At 37.0% G+C, this 24,183-nt stretch overlaps 1 protein-coding gene across 6 annotated transcripts in view; it reads left to right on the top strand.

Annotated features, from left to right (window-relative positions):
* Positions 1-24,183, top strand: part of LOC126763544 (CUGBP Elav-like family member 4) — a 955,905-nt gene that overhangs the window by 5,919 nt on the left and 925,803 nt on the right. The window contains exon 1 of one of the 6 annotated variants that reach the window (XM_050481133.1): positions 11,211-11,492. The exons of the other annotated variants lie outside the window; for them this stretch is intronic. The gene's annotated coding sequence lies outside the window, so the exon portion shown is untranslated. Of the gene's footprint in view, positions 1-11,210; positions 11,493-24,183 lie in introns of those variants that run through there. 6 annotated transcript variants of the gene reach the window in all.

The following is a 24,183-nucleotide window of genomic DNA, read 5'->3' as shown; positions in this document are numbered from 1 at the left end:
GTGAGATGATGAAGGTGGAAAATTATTTAATTATACCTGCTAGAGTGGAAAAACTATAAAAATTCTAAGAATATATAATGTATAGATACCTTATCCGCCTTACTTAACAAGCTGAACGTATATTTATAATTTTATTTGTACTAAGCTGATCCTTGTAGCATACCTTTAGGCTAACTGTCAAGTTTTTGGTGATATAGTGGAAATTTGTCCTAATTGTAATAAAATTTTACGCCAAGAAGCCGAAAAAGTAAATGAAAATATGCTAACAACTTTAGCTGTGTACCAAGCGAATCATTGTACCTTCAGTCTATCATACAATTCATTGTTAATATTTGGTTGAAATTTGCTCTAATTATTGATAAATTGTATGCAAATAAACCGCTAAAGTTATTGAAGGTAAATGTGGTAAATCAATCTAAGTAAATATTGGAAAAATATATAAATACTCGTATATGTATAACTTTAAATTGATAATCCAAAGACGTTAGTGTGATAAAAAGATCGAAATTTTTTAAAAAATATACATTGGTTCTAGCCACGCGTCAGTTACCTAGCCAAAACGTAAGCTAAAAATTTTAGCTCTGTACTAAGCGAATCCTTGTAGCATTCCTTCAGGCTCACTATACCTTCAAGCTCACTATAATTTATTGAAATTCGGTTTAATTGTACGCATACCTTCAGGCTCATTATACCTTCAAGCTCACTCAAATTTATTGAAATTCGGTTTAATTGTACGCACAGAAACCGTAGAAATGCTTCAGAAATTGGAAAATTTATAAAACTTGGGTTACTGTGAGTTCGACTATAACCGTGTAAGCGGTGTCTACGCCAATAAAGAAGTAAAGGTTATTATGAGAAAATGCTGAAAATATCTGAGTTAACAACTTATCAGACTAATTTAAAGGGATTTTTCAGCTTTCTACACATGCATCAGCCATAAGTTAGCTAACCTCCTTTCAAGTATTAGCTACGTAATTTTAAGAAGGATATATTTACTTTCAAATACCGAAATTTTGTATTTTAAAGACTAGAGCTCTTTGGTATAGAAAAATCTTCAGTAAAGTACTTCCTGATAATTGTTTTGAGCGTAGAGAACAGTTGGGTGCTTATAACAATTTTCTCATTTCTCCTCAATTTACCGAAACCCTTAACACTCATTTCAAATTAAATTCCCATCTAAAATAAATTCAGCTACACTTTACACTCCATAAATTTCCACCGCACGCAAAGCACCAGCAATCACACGAAGCACCTACAACAACATTTACAAGCTCTATTTTACTGCTTTAGCATAAACTTAATGCAACACTCGCTGGTTTAATTGCGCACAAATCCGCTCGCTAATCTACTTAAAATTTACACCGAACCAAACACTAATCTACTTACAACACATTTAAATTTTCATGTTTATTATAAAACAACAAACACGCGGCAGCGCGTGCGAAAAACTAAAAGTATAAAAAACTATAAAACTAGGTAAAATTCAGAAAAAACACTTGAACAGTATATGTTATGGGAAAACAACAACAATATTATAGTTGTAAGAGCGGGCGTGTAAAAAGTGCTGAAAATTACCGTTAAGCAGCAAAAATATATATGTGCGAGTCCAGATAGAGCAACAAGGATTTACATGGTCACTTATTGTGCTGAGGATAACGGTAACATATGGCTATATGTGATTTGTGGAACAGTATTGTGAAAAAATTTAGCATAATTCCCTTTCCATCTGGTCTTTCCAACGAAGTGGAGCTCTTCCTCTCAGAGCTGTAGTGTTTTCATTCATTCGGAGGACATGACCAAGCCAGCGTAGCCGCTGTTTCTTGAATTGCTGAACTACATACATATGTCAATGTCATATATCCCGTACAGCTGGTCGTTCCATCGACTGCGATATTCGCCGTTGCCAATGCGTAAGGAACCATAAGTCTTTAGCAAAAACTAGTAGCGTCGACTCATCAGATGTTGCCATCGTCCGTGCCTCTGCACCATATAGCAGAACGGTAATAATGAGTAACCTCATATCAGCTGTTCTTTTGCTTTTTCCGAAAACTCCTGTTTTTGTTTAAAGCTGTACGTAAGGAGCTCGAAATGCCATTTCACAATTCTCTTATATCGAGATGCTGATGAGTGCTTTCGGAGAGCAGGAGTGCGAGTCGAGTAGAATATTCTTCGGTTGTCTGTTGTGATTGCAGCTTCTCGACGTCGAACCTTCCTTATGTTTGTTGACATGCGTATCTTGGCTGCAACAAGATGGTGGTCCGAGACGATATTGGAACCACAGGGCGTACGCACGTCTAAAACACTGGAGACGTGTCTTCCGTCCATCATAACATGATCGATCTAGTTGGTGACTTTTCCATCCGAAAACAGCCAGGTGGCTTGATGAATTTTTCTATGCTGGCATCTAGTACTACAGGTAACCATATTTCGGGCTCCGGCGAAGTCGATCAGCCTCAACCCATTTGAGGATTTACTTACTTACCATTATTTACTGACTGTTGTGCTAAAAATACCTTCTTTGCCCAACCTGGCGCCTAGCACGATCTTGACATCGTGTCGGGGTTAGCTCTCTTAGGTGCGCTCCAAACGCTAGAAGTCATCTTTGGTCATATCGTCCTTTTCCGCTGTCAAGGCGTGGGCGAAAATCAGCGATATATTGAAGAATTTTTCCTTGATGCAGATTGTGGCTAGACGTACATCCACACGGATGAACGGAGTCACTCTCCCACCACTATTCCTACATCGAATTTGCGCTCCTTTATATGGCCACTATGCTACAAACACCTGCTTGTCTCAGTTCTCGTTCCGTACATCGCATTTCTTGGATGGTGGTGATGTCAGCCTTTACTCTAACGAGAACATCAACCAGCTGGGCAGCGGCTCCTTTCCAATTAAAGGACCGGACATTCAAGTTGAGTGTCCTTAAGCCCTTATCCTTAATGCGTCTGCTATGGTCGTCATCAAAACGAGGGTTTCTCCTCCAGAGGCTGTTGATTAGTTTTCAACAGAGGCGTTTTTTACGCGGGGGGTCCCAAGTCTAGCGCACAACTCTAGGGAGGGATGGTTCGCTTTCTCACTTTAACTCGTCTTCAAACTGATGTTTTTTGGCTGGTCCGGGGATTCTTGGCCTAAGACCGGAAGTCGTGAGCTGCTTGAGCCATTAATAATCGTTTCTGAGCACCCCAAGTGAATGGCAATCAGAGAACTTACCTCACTTGCGTGAACACATGACTCCCTGATACATATATTAATATAGTAAAATATTTATCGTAAAATCATTAAAAAAGTTATGCTTTCATTTTCTTTGCATTACTGCCAATATTTTACTCATTACTATATTTGATAGACTATTAACGAAATCCACAAATTTCATAGTATTTCATACACACAGGTGGAAAAAAATACAAAATATGCATTTAGTTACCGAATGAGTAAGCAATATGCAACGAACTAATTATTACAAGCAGGCCAATATGCATATTTTGGTGTAAGCGCCCAAACACGTACACACGCACAAGCAAAAGCAACGTTTGTGTGCGAGCAAAAAGTACCGAGTTACCGCAAGCACCCCGCCTACTTATGCAAGTTTATGGCCAACAAGCGCTGGAAGCGCTAATAAATACAGTTGTGCAAGCCACCACAGGGTGCCGTGCATATCCACAAGTACTCGTACCGTTACATAAGCATGTGTTATTATTTATATGTGAATTAGTGAACGTGCTTCTAATTGTTTACAAATACATACATGCATATGTAATGAAATACATTCGTTGGCGCTTATTAATTTGCACATTACGTGCCACAGCAAAATTCATCAACATAAAAAAAGGAAACTGAAATAACAATAACAATAAATGAGCGCCAACAAAATGTGAAAGCAAAATTGTTGCATAGCAGTAGGCGTATACAAGGCCATCTGTAATGCAGAGCTGGCTACGTGCGCCACAAGCAAGCGGCAAGTGGACGACGTAAGGTCAAAATGGCAAATAAATATTTGCGCCGAAATAACTCAACTTTTGTGCTAATTGCATATTTGGTGTTCATTAGCAGCAGCGTTCAGCGCACTCATGTACGAGCGCCTAAATGTAGGCAAAAATACATGTACGAGCGCCCCAATGTAGGCAATAATGAATGGCAGTAACAAAGCGCGCCTACAAAGCAAACCAATAAATGCAGTCAACGCGCCTAAAACGCCATTACAATGAATTGTAAGCGGCAAATATACTTTGCTTAGGCACGACCGCAAAGTTTGCAACATTTGCGTTATTGTTGTTGTTTTTTTTTACTACAAAACTATTTGCCAAATTCAAATAAATGCAACAAAATGAATGACTACGGCAAATGTGAGTGAAATGATGCACACACCGATTGAAAGAGGCGCCTATACGAGCCCAGGTTACATTATTGTGGTTGTGTATGTGTGTGCGTGTGTGTGGTTTCGGTGACGGCGCGAGTAAATTAAAACGAGTCGCTGGCAATTTGTGCATTAGTCTCTGCCACTTGCAATCCACCCACGCCCCAAAATATGCTGTGCCACTAAATAGTTGATGATGCAACAAATGTTGCAAAAATTTAGTTACAGCGCGCAAATTATCTATTTCACATAGTTGCCATACATTTTTGTGTGCAATGCGCGCAAACCACTTCGCACCGCAACCAACGCCAGCAGCCAAATGTCAGACATAGTCACCGCACACACACACACTCGCCAGCGCAAGCCAACGCAGCGGCAACGTTTTATCAGCGCGTATTTGTACATTAAAATATAGCATGCTTTTAGGCTGCCACGTAAGCTTCATAAAATATGCGCGCATTGTGGCCGGCATGCATGAGTAAATTAGAGAATGAGTGAATAAATGTTGCACAAACGCACACATACGTACAGACACGTTACTACAATAAAATAAATCCAGCAATGCTTGCATAAAGCGCGCGGCAATGTGCCATTTAGAAGTTTTGCATATTTTTAGTTGCACTCAAGCGCATCATTTGCTATTGCAAATTTATGGCTACGCACACATATACACATATATCAATATGCATATATATTTAGCAATGCGCGCTTGTATTGGTTAGCGCTTTGTGGCTGCTGTGGCGCAAACCGCCTCTCAGCGTTTGTGTTTTATGTTTGCTTTGTATGTATGTATATATGTATATGTGTGTGTGTGTTGCTCATAATTTATTGCATACGCCCAGGCGTGGTATAGAATTTAATTAAATTAAAGCATATTTTTTTGATTAATTTCACATGATTCGTTTTAGGCGTCGCCTTTGCCGAAATGTTGCTGCATGGCTGCTAATTTCGTTTGGCATATTTTTGGGCGTAACTTGCATTTATAACTGAAATGAATTCTACGTTGTTTGTAGTAGGCAATTTATGAGATTTGCGGCTTGTTGAGTAAGTTTAATGCTATTCTGGGATGGTTTGTTGACCTGCTTTCTAACGCGTTTGAAAAGCTGGATTTTGTGGGTGCACAAAATACTGGTTTGTTAGCTGCGCAGTTGGTTTGGTTTGGTTTGGTTCTCAGGAACTTTGTTCTAGTATTTACTATGTTGCAGCATTTGAACTCCATTAGAATTCAAAAATTATTATTTTTATAATTTCTGAAAAATATTTAACGATATGTATGTAAATATAAGTTAACGGATTTAATTCTATTATATATACCGACCGTAACTTTCAAGGCACCAGATATCGAATATGTAGACAGACCTCAGTGGCCGAAAATATCGGCAACTAGATATATATATATACTCGTAATGTGAAAAAAAGGTCATGGTACAAGCGTGGTGAAGCTCAGCAAATTGTCGCAAAGCCAAGATTGACGCCTCGAAAGGTTATATTGAGTGTTTGGTGGGATTGGAAAGGAATCATCCACTATGAGCTGCTCCAGCTTGGTCGAACGATTGATTCTACATTTTATTGTTAACAACTGATGAGATTAAGAGATTAAGGAAAGCAGTCAAAAAAAACCGCCAGAACTGACAGAAAAGGTTTCGTCTTTTATCAGGACAAAGCTAGACCACACACATCTTTGATGACTCGGAGAAAACTGGGAGAGCTTGTTAGCAAGTTTTGATGCATCTACCATACAGCTCTAATCTTGCACCATCGGACTACCATTTGTTACGGTCAATGCAGAAAATTTTGAGTCAAAGTTAATTATAGTTTGGAATTAAATTAAGTGAGCTTAGGTCTGGCTCTATAGTCTATATAGATTCTATATACCAATTATAATGATTTCCGCCTCTCTGGGCGATAACAGCAATTTCCGTTTCGCGAACGTCTGTTACTGACTACTGTTACTACCTTCAAAGGTAGATCTTTAAAATACTTAAAATACAAATCAAATGTGATTTGGAATAGGCTTATGGACCATGGACCTTAAACAAGAATTTGAACCCATCGAAGGCTATTAACCCTAAAATATTTATAGTTTACTTACGGCCTTTTGTAAGTTATAAAAATAAAGTAGCAATGACTTGCAAACCGCATACTACAAGGTGCGTTCCAAAGTAAACCCGACTTTACAAAAAAAAAAAAAAACAGAACAAATGGTGTTTTCGTCAAAATCAATTTATTTTATTCAAAAAAGTCTCCTTCTGCTTCAATACACGGTCCAAAAGCATGTCGCACGAGTGTTTTAGCCCGTTGGTCGGTATGGCCACCATTATGCCAGTGCAAGCCTTTTGAACGGCCTCTACGTCTGCATAACGCTTTCTTTTTATGGGCAAATGCACTTTTCCGAAAAAAAAGAAGTCGCAAGGTGCCATATCTGGTGAATACAGGGTGTGGTTAATGGTTAAAATGTGATTTTTGGTCAAATAAACCTCTTTAATGATGTCTGTCGAATGATGGATTCCGAGTAATTTTTGGTCGTCAGTCAATTTGTGCACCGTGCACACAACTATCGTAAGCCCAAATGTTCGATCGAAATGCTATAAATCGATGTTTTGGAGATGTTCAATTCCATTTCCATGAATTTCAATGATGATTTCGGCTGATGAATTCACGCATAGTTTCGATAAAATTTCCAGTGATCACGGATTTTGATTGGCCCACATGTTGATCGTCATTTATGTTCTCACGACCACTTTGATAATGTTGAAACCACTCGTGCACTTTGCTATGGAATAGGCAATCATCGCCATAAACTTGTTTCATCAATTGAAACGTTTCGGTAAAAGTTTTTCCAATTTTAAAACAAAATTTAATGTTGGCTCTTTGTTCGAAGCTCTTTTTCGCACCGTTAATAGAAATATACTGACACTAAAATCGCACTGCCAATTAATGAAATGTTATGAAATTCTCACTGGACAATCGATAAAGTTAGCAGATTCTAACGCACTAGTCGACATATAGATGGTGCCAGCAGAGGGCGCTAGATTGAAAAAGCCCAGTTTACTTTGGAAAGCACCTTGTATATATTTTTTTTCTTATATTCCCCCGCATAACTGTATCGCACCGAAAAATATTTCTCAATCCGGCATAACGTGCATACATCGGCAATCTCGGCACCGTCGCCGCGAAAATATGCCATTTGTGGTATTTACAATGCAATTCGCGGCCTGGAGAATTCCAAGAGATTATGATTTTACGCCAACAAGCGGCTGCATATGTGTGTGTGCGCGTATGTATATGCAAATATGCTGCTGATTGTTGAATGCATGCAGAAGAAATTCAAAATGTATGCAAACGAAGCCAACACATACGCACATACATAACTGTACAATAAGGTTTGTGCTTACGAGTATGAATGTATGCTTACAGGTATGTGTAAGTACATACATATAAGTATACTTACATGTATGTACACTTGTATGTATGTGTGTGTATGTACTGGTATGCCGTTGTACGAAATATTTCTGTGTTGTTGCGCTGACGCCAAACAGCCAATACACTGCAGCATACAAAAGCGTCAACGCAGGGAATGCAATATATTTGCTGCATACTTGTAGGCGCATAGTCATGGAAATGGTCATTTATATGCGTAGTGAGGTGAATTTTGCATGGTGGAAGACTGGGTGGCCAAGCAAAGTGATGTGACGACATGTGGAGAGGAGAATGTGCATATGTATTTGTTATTCATATGTGCATGTTACTGTTACCGTATCTTCTTGCAATTACGTTTATGCGCGCTGTTTCACTTGCATATAAGCAATAACGCCTACGCATCTTCCTTACTGTGATTGCATTGCAGCGGCATTGTTTCACGCATTTAGTTGTTTCTTTGCCTGTGTGCGTGCGTGTTACGTTATTGCGCTCAGACGCCGACCAGACGGTGTTGGCCGTGCATGGATTATGACGTACATAGGAATTTATTGTATAATATGTGTATTTCAATGCTTATATGTATGTGTGTATATGTGTGCGTAAATGCCATAATCTGAAGTATAATTATTATGGACGCATGGCGTGTACAAATTCAGTGGGGAATTCCAATTTGTTGTCGTCATCGCTTTCGTGCTGTATTTGTATATATTAATATGAAAGTATATACATATGTATATGTGTAGACATATACTACATAGAAAACGTATCAGTATTGTAAGCGCTGGTGAATTTTTTTCAGTCAAAATTAAATTGGGTAGTAAAAAAATATAAAAATTATACTTTTATATATCGTCACCTACATACATACAACGTATCATCAAAAACATCGAAATTGAGTTTTTTGTTGCTTAGGACTCACTATAAAATTTTCAGCTTCCGCTGTCAGATATAACCTATATATAACCAATATATAACCATTTTATAACCATTTTATAATTATTTCATAACCAATATATAAGCAATATATAACCATTTTATAACCAAAACTAAAATTTTTTTCATTATGAGTGGTTTCTATTATATCGTTTTTGCTTCGCCTGTAAACTTATAAAAAGTGATTTTACATAACTTTAGCTCTTTTGTGGGAATTTCTTGCATTGTGCTTAGCACATAACCTATAAATCTTGTTTAAATAGGGTGGGCCAATTTATTTATTTATTTGATTATCTAGTTAAAACATAATTTTTCATCATTGTAAGAGATATTCTCATTTTCATGCAATTTTAAGACAAGAAATCTCAACCGATTAAGGTACAAATATTTTTGGTTTCCCTAAAAGAAATCTGTTACTGTTACTGCTCAGAAATCTGTTATTGATTTTCTGTTACTGCTTTTTTTTCTTTACTTATTTGTTTTATTTTTGTTTGTTCTTTCAACTGGTCAAAAAGTATGCTCGGAATAGCCCAGCCTTCGAGATAAGCTGCAATTTTGTTCTTAGAAGGTAGTTAGTATCAATTTACATGAATATTGGCGAAATTATACACTTTCATGGCGATTCAATAATTACTTTCATGTGTACATACTTTCTACAATTAACCAATTATCAAATTACTAATGACGAGAAGACGATTCCTCCTCTTCCTGGAAAGTTTACGGAAGCATAATTCGTGGCTAAACATTGACAGCTTAATTTATTTAGGTTCTGCTGTAATCTTGGGCAAAAATCAGTGTACTGTCGTCTCGGAAATGGCTGAGAGTTAAAAAAAATTTAAATTAATAGCTTGAAGGATGGAGTCCTACGGGAGGAAAAATACTGTATTGAGCTATAACACATGCAACATGAGAGGAAGACGCAAAAACACTCCCCATAGGCAAGATGAGCTCATCAAAAGAATTGTTAAAAGGCGCCCGTTTATAACTTCCAAACAGATAAAAGATGAACTAGAATTGTCAATAGCGACTTGCACAATAAGAAAACGGTTGATCGCCGTTAATCTGAAAGCGCGAAGTCCTAGAAAAGTACCTTTACTGAAAAGTGTACATTTGAAACGGAGACTCGAATTTGCAAAACGGTTTATTAATGAACCTAAAACAATTTGGCGTAATATTTTATGGACCGATGAGACAAAGGTTGTGCAATTCGACTCTGGTAAAGAAAAACAGTACGTTAGACGTCCTCCTAAACAGCAATTTAATTCAAAATACACAACGAAAACTATAAAACATGGAGGTCTCAAGTTGATGTTGTGGGGTTGTTTTTCGTGGAATGGTGTAGGGCCTCTAATAAAGATCACCGGCATTATGGACGCAGTTTTTGTTAATAATATTTTGATGACGTGGTTTTACCTTATGCAGAAGAGGATATGCCACTGCGTTGGGTCTATCAGCAAGATAATGACCCAAAGCATACCTCAAAAAGGGCTAAGGAATGGTTTCGCAGCAAAAATGTGAAATTAATGGATTGGCCGGCGCAGTCGCCGGACCTTAACCCAATCGAACACTTATGGATGGATGTAAAAAAGGGAATAAGGGATGCTAAGCCACAAAATTTGGAAGAATTATGGAGAGCAGCAAAGAATACTTGGGAAAATATACCTCTAGATGCCGCACCCTTGTAGACTCCATGCAGTCCAGATGTGCCGAAGTAATAAAAAATCGTGGGGGAGCAACTTCATATTAAATGTAAAGCCATTTGTATGCATTTCAAAACAACAAACGTGTGTTCTTATAATTTTTCATGCTTTGTTCTTATTTTTTCGAACAGGCTGTTTAAGACCCAATGCAACAAAATTTGCAGTACAAAAAAGTTAGTGCGTATTTGATGACCAGATTTTCAATTTTTTTAATACTCACAATATGTATAAATTTTTTAAGAAAAAAAGGTTCAATAAAATATTACTGAGAAAATACATACACGTCTGTACATAAGTTCATTTTCGCTTTCAGCTCAGCTCACATTATTTTCTCTTCATCAGCTGATGCGCTCTTACTTCGAACAGTGTTACACCTGCATATCAATGTTGCGCAGAGCGCCCGCATGCTCACACTCATACGTGACTAAGCTGTGTGCTCAGTAGGAGTATTAGCTGCGTGCTCATCTCAACATTGAGAAATGGTAATGAGTGGCGCTATGCTTGTTTGCATTGTTTGTTGTTGCAAATTTTTTAATGTTCGCAGTTGACCTTCAGCATATTATGCATATAATAATAGTTAAGCAAGAGTTGTGATAGATTTTAAAAGAGTTTCGAATTTTCTAGAATCGTGGAATGCGAAGTTAAGGGGAAATCAACTGAATTATTCCAATTGAGGAATGCAATGTAACAGTAAAAATATTTAGTTACAAGTGGTAATGTGAGTGGACACACGTAATTCTTGGCTGATGTTGCGAACATTTGTTAAAATTAGTGAAAAGTACTTGTTTAAAGTGTGAAATTGTGTTTTCTATCTAATTTAAAGTTAAAATCGTCAATAAATGCAAAAAAATAGTGTCGTGAAAGTCGTAATGTGTTGTGTCTATATTGTTCAAAATTCCTTAAGTGCGTTTTCGGGCTTGTTCGTGGGTGTGTATATGCGAGTATTTATGAATGTACCAAGTGTGTTGGTACTTCATGCGGTTCTCGGTTGGTTTATGTCGCGTGTGTCTGATATTAGGTGCCATAGTGTAGTGTTTTTATAAAAAAGCGCGTGGAGTAATATAGCCAAGGCATGTTTAAATAAGGTGAGTTTGTAAGCAAATTATATGAAATATACACATAAATTTTACTTTTGTTTATAATATATTTCCGTCTGTATGCACATCAGTGCTGGCCGACTTTTTTGATAAATTTTTCGGAAATTTTCTATGAGTCATTTTGAACTTCGCCTAAGAGTGTATGGAGTCGAGCCAGCGATTTTTAAGGCGAATTTTTTTAATCATAAAAACTCGTTTGTCAGTTTATAATACATTTATAATACTTTTCAGTCTGTATATACATTAGTGCAGGTCGATTTTTTACTAAAAAATGTTGTATGACGGTAAATTCTATGAATAATTTTGAACAACTTCGCCTAAGATTTAGAAATTAAACGCCTGAGTAAGTTTTTATTATTCACAAGGCGCTCTGTTGACTCATAAGTTTGATACAGAGGTTTCTACATTTATGGCTTCACAAAGGACTGCTTATAGTACTCCAAGTGCGATCTCTGGATCTAATCTGGAACTAACCTCATATTTTTGCAGGAGAAAAAGTATTATATCTGAAAATTTTCCTTCATAGCATCACAGAAAGTTAATATACGTCAAGCAACAGCGTACAATATAAAAAACAATAAATTCGCGAATTTCAATTACTTGTATATTTTGAGCGCAGCTGACAAATTATGAACCAACGCAGCACAATTTTACAATTTTAATGCACAATTCGGTGAATTTCATAAATTTCATGCAATAATGCAATTTTATGTTTTTATACGTTACGTGCACACATAAATATACACGCAAACGAGCTCGGCTATAATGAAAATATATATTGAAATGCGTTGGCATTATACATTTATCACACAAAATTAAATTTGAAATGTCATTACCCGCCAGGCAGCGCCAATAAATACGATTATGAAATAAATTGTGCAATAAATCGCCACAATCAGCGTCAAACAACAACAGCAAATGATAAAAGCGCTTAAAGCTTTATATTGTAGCTGGAACGATGGCATACTTCAATGCTTTGATTGTTGGTGCTAAAACGATAAGGTCAGCGAATTTAGGTGTTTATATATAATATTATATTTAAATGTGTGTGTAATATATATAAATATGTCTGTATTTCATATATGTATGTATATACTTGTTAGAGTTACTTTGAAATTCGAGCTGTCCTCCACATGGCAGCTATGAATTGCTGAAATAATTATTAGCTTCAACGTGTCACATGTGACCAGCAGTTCGAGGAAATATATAGAGTTTTAATGGGAAATTTATTAGTATTGAATATGCGGTGAAAACCAGCATATAATTTTTTTTAAATATGATGAATTTCGTGGTAATATTTGGTAGTCGAAAAAGTCCTCTCGTATTTTGTCAATAGATGTCGTTGCAGTCGTATATATCCAGTGCTACGAATCACATTGTGTCATACCATATAGTGTTGGAAAGGTGATATTTTAAGTTTCATTAAACAAAAAAAAAAAAAATTCGGGTTACAGTTACAGCTGTTCAAAAATGAGTGAAAATAATGAAGAAACTCGCTATATTTTGAAATTTTTGTATAAAAAAGAGAAGAATGCCATGCGAACTACGTGAAAAGAGCAGCAACTATTCGCTCAGAAATCAAAAATGGCATTTGCTCTATAAGCTAACATATATTTAAAGGCTTTGCGTTTTTTTTCAAGACTTATTTTCACTATCAATGCTATAAGCGCACTCAAAAACGATTTATATATTTATATTTTGTATTTATGCATATGTAACTAAATATTTTTGCGCTCATTGTTATCGTAGTGCAAATTGAATGAGTGCGCAATACTCTAGGGCATACAAAAATATACCCGCAAAAACAAAAGACAGACGAAAACAAGCGTTTGTGGCAACAAACTGCAGGGACAAGTAACGAGAAGGCAGCAGCAAAGCAATAGTTGAACGATTTTAAAGCGAAATAGTAACAAAAATATAATGTGAATGGTGTAAGCAATGATAAATAACAACAGAATGCAACAAAAAAAGCGATGCGCTAACATATTGATAGCAAAAAGCAATTTCGTGGCACAGGCACAGAACAAAAGTTGAAGCTATTATAAAGCAACATATGTATATATAACTATGATATGTTTGTGTTTGCATGTATACATATGTAGGTGTATGGACGTATATGTATGTCTGCACATGCACATAAGTAATTCAAGTGGTAATGCGAAAAAGGTTGTAGCAAATCAATAAAAAACAGACAGCGAAAGCAACAGCTAACGCCATACATGCCAGCAGCAAAATGTTACGTATACGCCATGTGCGCAAATCGATTATCACAGTTGTTGGTGTGCGGATTTTTGCTATTGTTTTGATTTTTTATTTATTTTTAGCAATATTTTTTTTTATGTAAGTAAGTGACTGTGTGCATCAAATTTTGATATTGAAAACTATGTAAAAGCAGCAACAAATCAAGGGAAAATTGGCTTGGTGAGCCAAATTTTTTGTAATTATTATTTTTTTTTTTAAATTTTTTAAGCTGAAGTGGGTATATTAAGTTGCGGCGAAGTTTGTAAATCCCAGAGGAAAGCGTCGGATACCCTTTAAAGTATAAATATAAAAGATCAGAGTGATCATAGTGATGAGCTTAGTCTATTCACACATAAAATTATTTACTTGGGTATGCCTGCCCGTCTGTTTATGTATTCGCAAACAAGTCCGTCCGTTTGGAGATATCGATTTGAAATTTTGCAAACGTTCCTTTATAACTAAGAGGCTTCTTATATGTTGGAATATGTCAATAGTCAACCACAGAATCATATAGCTGTCATACAAATTGGGCGTTCAAAATCAAGTCCTTACATTCAAATATTTTTTATGTGATCAGATATCTGCACGAAATTTAGGAAATATTAAAACACAAGGCAGCGCTATAATTTCTAAGAAAATCGTTCGGATCGAAGCATTCTTGCGTATAGCTGCCATACAAATTGAACGATCAAAAAAAGTTTTTGTATGAAAAACTTTTTTATTTGTGGAGATATCTTCACAAAGTTTGGAGTGAATTATTGCCAAATAGAATACTATAATCTCCAAAAAAATATTTCAGATCGAACTACGCTATCATATAGCTGCCATACAAACCGACTGTTCAAAAATGTGTTCTTGTATGGAAAACTTTTTTATTTGTAGAAATATCTTCACAAAATTTGGAGTGGATTGTTAAAATAAAGAATGCTATACTCTTCAAAAAATATTTCATATCGGACAACTATAGCATATATTAGCTGCCGTACAAACTGACTGTTCAAAAATAAGTTCTTGTACGGAAAACTTTTTAATTTGTTGAGTTATCTTCACAAAATTTGGAATATGTTGTCAGCAAAAAGAATGCTATAATCTCCAAAAAATATTTTAAATCGGACAACTATAGCATATATGTAGCTGTCATAGAAATTGTTCTATCAAAAATAAGTTTTTATACAGGAAACTTTTTTATTTCTGAAGATATCTTTACAAAATTTTGAATTTTTTGTAAGCAAACAGAATGCTATAATCTCCAAAAAAATATTTCAGATCGGACAACTCCTCATATATGTAGCTGTCATGCAAACTGACTATTCAAAAATAAGTTCTTGTATGGAAACTTTTTTATTGTGTTATAAAGCTTTAGTGAAACAATTTTGCTTGTTAAAGATATTTTTTATTTTCTGCACCACCTCAGCACACGCCATACACACACACACACGGCGCTTGTAAACACAAATTTCAGTGTACAAATACAAAATTTGCGGTAACACATTGCATGCAATATTGATAATGGAATGTAACTACAATGCAATGAATGCCTCGCTATATGAGCAACACATAAGTGTCCATGTGTGTGTATATGCATGTTGTTGTTTTTTTTGTGTGTGTGTGCTGTGTGCAAGGTGTTGAAGAGTAAATCGTGATATTGGCGCTGCCAACTGTTACCTACCGGCTGTCGTGCCACCAGAGAGCATTGTTATTGCGCAGCCAGCACGTATGAAAACAATAACAGCACTCAACATTGCTTATAATAAAATAAGCGCTACAAATAAATATTGAATACACATAACATGCATATATATAGTAATAATAAAAATAACAAACAACAAGTTATAAAGTAGCAAACAACAATAGAGCGCGCTTGTTTGTGCGAAAATTGGCAATTCGATTTTGTGGCGGCAAAGCAAAAAAATGAAATAAAAGCGTGGTGTGGAAGTATATGTGTGCAGAAACTGACCAGCCGGTGGTAAGCTTTTATATACAAACAATGTTGTTTTATTTTCTTTATAAAAAGCACCAGCCACAACACCTGACTGCGCCTACAAAGCCTGCCAGCGCGTGGTTGAGCATTATATACTAACAAATATAGGCATTTATATGCTTGGGTGCTGTTATAAGTACGCGCCAAATAAATGCCTGAACAAATATAAGTTACAAATACAACTTACATATAAATGCTTGTTATTTAAGCACAGACGCTTTTCTTTATCGCCGTCAAAGTTCGCAGTTGGCCACCATTGAGCAACGAACGCCTTTGGCTGACCAGCGGCGCGCACACCTGTGCTCAAGCAATTTGATCAATTTTTCGAAGGTGCATTGGCCGTTTTAAGGGTCATTGTACAAGTGTAGCTATGCGCTTGCCTCACTTTTGCTTGTCTTCTTGCTATTTTTTTAATTTTTTTGTATAAAAATCGTTTTCTTCTGCTATTTCGCTAACTTTAAGCACACAGGTAGACAGCCTTGTGCCTTCGAGTTGACCACAGCTAGTAGAAAAGCTCAAGCGTGCACGCACACATATACGCCGTTACATATTGCCTTCTTCTTATCTGTCTACCTTTGTGGTATAGTGATATATGACAAATGACCTTGAGAAAATTGCAGAATTGAACTTTGAACGCAAGAATGCATATGTACATATGTATATACATATTTATATGAGAAAGGAGAATCCATATGCATATATATATATATATATATAAGAAAGAGGAATATCGAAAAACGTTTTTGTCTGAGTTTGCTATAAAGAGCGGGGATTTAAGATTTAAGATTTTAAGACGGTAAAAAAACGGATACACGAATTGAGCTTTTTTACTTCTGGAGTTTAGTAAAGTCAAGTACTTAATTCAAAATTCTAAGCTATAGAATCAGAAATATAGTTTTGAAAATTTTTAAGCCTCAGAAAACCAAACATATTGTACATATGTACATAAATATACATATCGTCACCTATACTATAAAATAATGTAACATCACTTTTCATAAATTTATAGGCGAAGGAAAAACGATATAATAGAAACTACTCATAATGAAACAAAATTTGAGTTTTGGTTATTAAACGGGTATATGTATATAGGTTATAAAACGTATATATTGGTTATATATTGGTTATACCTAACAGCGGAAGCTAAACATTTTATGCTACATATGTATAATATGATGTAGTGAATCGTAAGCAATAAAAAACTCAAAACAAAATTTGAGTCTCGGTTACAAAATACATACATATAGGTTATATAGTGGTTATATTTAACCACGGGCAGCTGAAAATTTTTTGCTGCATATATGTATGTGATATGATATAGTGAATCATAATAAATAAAAAACTCAATTTCGATGTTTTAATGATACGCTGTTTTGCATTTTAAGCGACGATATATTGAAAACCTCTCCCAAATGTCCCAAGCAACTGTTTTTATCCCACTTTTCGAGTATGTAACAATTTTCAGCTGAATATGCGCTTATCGTCTCAACGATTTGTAAAGGTTGCGCCAACGTCTGGCAGCGCGATTTTTGTGGAAGCAGCTCCAGCAAGTGCCTGTGTTTATGTGCGCATGCTTACTTGTGCATGACAGCCGCGCTGATGTGAGCAGTCGTGTGGAAAGTAAAAATAATAATTTGAAACAAATAAAGGGCTCTAAGTAGCTGGCAGTCGCCGCTGGGAGCAAGTGGCGTAGACATAAGCAAATAAAGTGGATTGTATTAAGGATAAAGCGAGGATATGTGTGTAAAAATTGTATTACATAAGTAAGAGACTGTAAATATTTAAAGGAGTTGCTACATACATATGAAAAAAAATGAAATGAAGGTAGCATTTTTGTAGTATTTTATAAGTAAATACTTAAATTGGAATTTTTGTTCAGGAAGTGGGGAGAGTTTTGCTAAAATTTAAAACGAAGAAAAATGTTTGAAGATGTCTAAAACAAACAATGTTAAAATTTTACGACATGAGTTTCAAGGAAGTCTCAAGGCGAAAGTTTTTTGAAGATGTCTAGAGCATACAAGATTCAAACTTTACTAAATGAGCCTGACGATTAACATAAAAAGCTAAGGAAAACATTGCAAAATCTATGTTGCATGATATCACCTCTTTATTTTTCTCTGCTCAGCGTGTATAACTCATCAGATTTTTTTCTTTGGAGCTCAATTTTATACCAAGAGTAAATTGTACTTCAATTGCTAATGCGACCGAGAAAGGGGGACTCTAATGTTGAAGTAAGCACAAACTTTTGATCCACCAACAGAAAAACATAGACCAAAGGTTTGCTGATCGACATTCCAGCGATGCAACATATTCACTGATGTATCAAAGGGTGGTAAGAACAGGGGCAGGCTTCATCTCTCGCCAACACTAAGTTTTATTGCGTCAGTTGCGTTAGGTTATAGAAATAGGCAATAACTAGACTATCACTAGGTAACCCATCAACTGGGTACCCGATCGTATAGGGATAGAAGAAAAGGAAAAGGCGGGCGAGTTGGCCCGCTCGGGGGCAGCTTCCTCATAATAATTACCACCTTCAAGGGTTTCTTGCAGTAAGGAACTCTAGAAGAAAATAGCTCACGCCTTGGAACACTAGCGACACAGTTCATGCCAAAAAGTTACTTTGGGTTAGTGTTGATGATGGATAGACCAAAAAGCTTTACCTTGGGTTAGTGTTGATGGTGGATAGGGCACCTTAAGTTGCCAACTTCAGAAAATAGGAAAAGTGGACTCGGCGGAATACACAGCATGCGTAAAGCATGATGAGATACTGAAACATTATATGAGCGAATGCCCAGCCTTCAGCCGCATGAGACGGGTTATATGCCACGGCTGTCAGTGCTCCAACTTAAGAGATATTGTGTCACCGGTGTGAAAAAAATCAGTTTTATTTTACCAAATTTACTGATTTGCTGGATAAGGCTTAATTTGCATACCACCTTGGAGTACAGTGGGTCTAAAATGGTATAAATAAGGTCGTCTGCCGTCTGGCGCTTATGGGCTGGTCTTTTTCAGTTAACCAACCTACCAAATTGTTCTTTAAACATCTCCTAATAATCTGCAGAGGCCGTAGGCTCTTATTATTGTTATATAATTGAAGACACTTATAGATCAGTAATAGAAACTAGAAGACTTGTTCATTTCTTGTAGCAACAAATTATTCTCCCCAGAAGCTTTAGTTGCCACAAAAGAACCAATAGCTCACCTAAAATGCATTTAATGAGCTCTGATGTTTTCTCATTTTCCAGGTAATATTAACACTATGGATCAGCAGATATATTAAAGCACTAACTCTCGATCCCTTTTATCATATATATTAACTATATAATTTAAAGTAATTTTACCTCAAAAAAACTGAATCATACTAGCATCTCTTACAACAGCAGACTACAGTTTAAACTCTTTTTTTCGCACTCCCGTCTTTTTGCAAGCAATTTTTTTATAACGTACAAAAAAGAAAACAGATACGGCAGGCATAAAATCGCAGTCAGCGCCTAACTTTCCACTTATCTAGCAATCGATGCTGTCGCTTCAACGTCGCTGTCGCGCTGCAATAGTGTCATGTCATGCCTATTGCCTTCTGCCATGCCGCAATTGTTGCGATTGTTGTTAGGTGTCTACTTGCTGTCACTCTGTTGTGACTCATTTCGTCCGCGCCGCGCACACACTCAAGACATTTACTACGCTCAAGACGATGCTCAAGTGGCGCTTCAGCTATACGAAGTTGTTTCAGCTATACACTCATCGACTCATCGTTGCTGCTCGCTAGCGCCTGCTGTTGCAGCTGTTGTATTGCTGGCAAGTGGGTTCCCCATTTGCTCCGTTAAATATGTACAAAACTGTTTAGCTGCCATGCTCTTATTTATATATTCTTATTTCTGTCGTCCTTGCTTGCTTACTTTCGTTTATTTCTCGTTTATTTGTGTGTATATTAACTTTGCTACGCGCCGCCACTGCAGCCTCTGCTCGTTTGCTCCACACAGCCTACTTCATTTGCCATATTTCATCTGCTTAGCATTTTCTTATTGCTTTTCCTAACGGCGTGCTACTTAACTGCTCTGCTCTGCATCAATTTCTACCAGCCTTCGTATGCATATATATGTATAAACGTATATGCTATACACCAATGCACACACACACACACATGCCCATATTTTATGCTATTTTATTTTACGACTATACGGTGCTGTTGGTTTTTCCATGAGAATTTATTCAATTTAATACCCAAACGCGTGCAGCATTGCCGCAAGGATATGAAAATCGATAAGGTGCCTAATAAGATGAAAGTGTGCCAGATAAGCGAAACACACTTAAGGCCTAACAACAAGCATAACAACAACAACAACAGCAAGCGGTTGCTTGGCAGACAATCAGCCAGCTCGTTCGGCGTTCGGAGTTTGCAGATTTCCCGCACACACACACTCCCACATGCATACCGAAATGTTTGTTACGTATACGCCCCGTGGCCTGCGTACTAAGCAGTATGTTTGTGCTTGTCATTTTATTTATAAGTATTTATGCCTATAACCAAACAAATAAATACAAAAGCAACACTGCCACTATTATATTTGTGTTTATGCTATGGATATTTGTTTATCTTTGTTATGGCGCCAGGTTTTTGCAATTCTCTGATTGCGTTATTTTGCCATTTGCTTTGGCCTGTTGAGAATTTTGCGCTTAGTCAATATGCTGTAGTGCGAGATTTTGCATATATAGTATATGCACTATATTTTGTGTGTTCTAATAGTATTTAACACAATTTCTACTTGCGTATTTATTGTCGCATTATGAGAGCCAATTATTAAGCCTGAGTAGGTACTACAGTTACGGCTGATTAGTAAAGTAAAAAAAAAGAGTAGAGGTGAGCTAAGTAAGGTGAGTAAAGGAGTAGCTACAAAATGATACTGCTAGGGTTTAGCTTTCTTATTTGGAGTTGTGGTGGCCATTTGCTCCCCGAGGAAACCTCTCATATGGTTCAAAACTTCAATACAACTAAAAATTCGTAGATGCTGACTTGGAACTTTTTGTGGAATTCTTACACAAGTGCAGGCTTGCAGGTCTAATAGGAGATTTTTCAACATTTAGCAACAAGTATTAAGCGAAATTTAGCTAAAAATAAGAAAAAATTAGCTGAAAACAAGCAAAAACCTTAATTTCGTTTGCTCCGAATCATTCAGTTTGTATGACAGCTATATGCTATAGTGGTCCGATTTGAATAATATTTTTCAGAGCTTGTAGCCTTACATTGGAAAATAGTCTGTGCCAAATGTCGGGAAGATATTTTGTCAAAACAACGAAGTTCTCCACACAGGGACTTGGTTTTGTGCGATCAGCTTGTATGGCAGCTATAAGCGATAATGATCCAAACTGAAAAATTTAAAGGTAGATTATAGCTCTGCCTTAGGTTATAACGCGTGCTAAGTTTCGTAAAGATAACTTGTCAAACAACGAAGTTCTCCACACAGGGACTTGGTTTTGTGCGATCAGCTTGTATGGCAGCTATAAGCGGTAATGATCCAAACTGAAAAATTTATTAATGGATTATAGCTTCTTTTTAGCGTATAATGCATGCTAACTTTCGTTAATATATCTTGTCAAACAAAAAAGTTTTCCATACAAGCACTAGATTCTAATCGTTCAGTTTGTATGACAGCTATTTGATATAGTGGTTATATATGGAAGATTTCGACATAGGAGTAAATGCTTAGGAAGTAAAGAATGCATACAATATTTCAGGTTGATAACTGTAAAACTGACGCATATGCTTAAATTGATTCAGCGCATCCAGCTAATTATTTATATATATATACTTTATATAATCTCCGCCCCTTCTTTCTAGCTGTTCTGGGTATATTTAAATGTATGTGCAAGTGGTTTGGTCAGATCAGAGGACTTACCACCCAGAGTAAGCAACAAATAATATGATAATATTACTGAAATCGTGCTTCAGATTTTTCAACTCTGCTTTTTGTACTTAATTTCCAAAAATTCTAGAAACGACTAACGGCTTACAAAATTTCACTAATGGGCTGCTTTTATATTGTTGCAATAATATATTCAAAATAAATAAAAGTTCAAACCGCTTGATGGCAAAAAATCACAACTAATTTCATAAAACGTCGCCGGGCATTTGAAGGCATTGACATTTGCCTTCGTGCACACGTACGCGACACGCACACTACACTTGTAACTTTTGACATTGACAAGCCATCGTGACCAGCGCCGCCTGTCGACCCAAAGTCAGCGCAAACATGACAACAAAGCTTGCGACACATACACACGGACGACTGACAAGCGGCGGATGGCGCATGGCGGCCGAGCAGACGAAACAGGCCGGCCGCCTATGTTTAAAGCACGAACAATGCCCATCAGCGTTGACGGTGCTCGAAAGCGAGCGACCAACTGACAGGCGTGCTAACTGTCTACACAATAGAGACACATGCAATTGACTGGGCCGCCGCTAACAGCAGCTGCTGGCTGGCGGCCGCACTCAACTCAATTGCCTGCCAGTAAGCAGTCCATGCATTTCACTAAAGTTTTGCGCATTTCATTGTGCCATGTCTTTTTGCCGTCGACACACACACATTCAAACATACGGGCACTCATATATATTTCTATATTTATTTCGTTATCTGCCGTTGTTTGCATTTGTGTGCATCTGTGTGCCTTTCGCCAAACAAAAGATCTGTCAACGTCGCCGCCAGCCTCACCTCACACTCGCACCGCTGCCGACGCTGCGCTTTGCCCACAAAGTGGTCACTAACCCAGCAACAGACGACGAGCGTATCCCCAACGTGACTGCCAACAAAGCACAAAAATAAACAAAAGTTCACAACAACAAATAAGCAAAACAAAATAAAAGTTTGAAAAACCATAACAGCAACAACAACTTCATCAACGACTCCAGCTAAAAGGCACAGCACACTTAAAGCGAGTGTGAGTAAAGTGTGTAAAACAAACGCTGCCCAGCCGCTCGTCACTCCTTCTGTGCTCGCGTTACGCTCCCGGTGGACCTTAAACTGCTTTTTGTTGTAAACACTTTACTTTTGTGCTTAGCTTTTGTTATTATTATTATTATTTTTGTTATTGTTTTTATTTTTAGTTTTGTGTATTTTTTTGGTTTTGCTTTGGTTTTACTTTCTGTGTTGTAGTTGTTATATTTGTAGCTCTTGTTTTTGCCGCTATCACTGTCACTGCCGGCCACTGGGATATTTTTGACTTCAAGTGACCTTCGCTTGTCATTTATAATTTTCGTTAGTCATGCTCATACACACACACACTTCCCTGTAATATTTGTCTGCGGTAATTTATGTGTGTGTGTGTTGAGTTTTTAAGTGCAAAAAATATTAAAGGGAGCGTTGAAAACTTGTAACTTGAATGATTTTCTCAGCGTCTAACTCATTTGGCATAGATATTTTAAAGAAAAATTAAATGCCGTATGTTGTCAGGAGTTCTAGTTAAAATAACAGTTAGGAGTTTCAGGCAACTGGTTATAATCTTATAAGAATTATGAAATTCGATTTATGCGCTGGAAAGCTTATTTTTGGAGCAGTTATAACTTTCAAAACTTTTGCATAAAATCAATGGCCGTCACTATCAAATATCTATATATTTATGTATTGTCATAAGAAACCTAACCAATTCTTGAAAGGCGTACATTATACTACATACATCAATCATAATAATACCCTAAATAGATAGATAGAAAATAATTGAGGCTTTGCACTGCGACCTATGGTTTATTCTGCCCTCTCCTGTATCATGTAAACTGAGATCTCTTTTAGTGCCGCTAGACTATCGGTGAGTATAGCGATACGCTGCTTGCAATAGTTGCGATGGAGATAGATTTCTGCGCACTGATTTATGCAAGGACTTCTGCTTGAAAGATGCTCAGAAAAACGTCCCATTGATATGTTTAGTTTGGTATGCGGTCCCACAATGACTGCTTGGGTGTTTTCAAACTGTGAGTATACCACTAGATAGTGCTACCCCTCAGTAATAGGTCGAGCATGGATTTACCTTACTGCCGGGAGTAACTCTGAACTCCATGCAAAGTTTACCCTTCGTAACGCCGTCCCTCGGAAGAAGAGCGACATTATCTTTCCTTTGTCAAAACCCTTCGTTGCCATGAGTAGCACGGTATGTTTTACTACCTGTTTGATGACTAGATGCAGCGATGTGAGCTTCAGCATGACTTCAAGTGCTGCGGTTTTGCAAGTGCGCATTCTATAGTTGAAGAGCTACCGAAGACTGCCTTGCCTTCGATGCGCAAGCAACCGCTCCATAAGTGACAATAGGCTTTACGATCACGGTATTACAGCACCAGAATATGCCGGCTAGGCGTCTGCATATGATGAGTAACTTGATGCCACTGGACAGTGTTATTTCCACGTGCCTATTCCATCCTCAGGTGGAGTTTAATTCCAATTTGAGTTCTTTAGACACCTCCAACTCTCTGCC

Source organism: Bactrocera neohumeralis, chromosome 6 (genome assembly GCF_024586455.1).
Source record: "Bactrocera neohumeralis isolate Rockhampton chromosome 6, APGP_CSIRO_Bneo_wtdbg2-racon-allhic-juicebox.fasta_v2, whole genome shotgun sequence".
In the NCBI taxonomy this organism is placed as follows: domain Eukaryota; kingdom Metazoa; phylum Arthropoda; class Insecta; order Diptera; family Tephritidae; genus Bactrocera; species Bactrocera neohumeralis.
The sequence above is the reverse complement of the archived record's forward strand: the minus strand, read 5'-3'. Positions and strand labels throughout refer to the sequence as shown.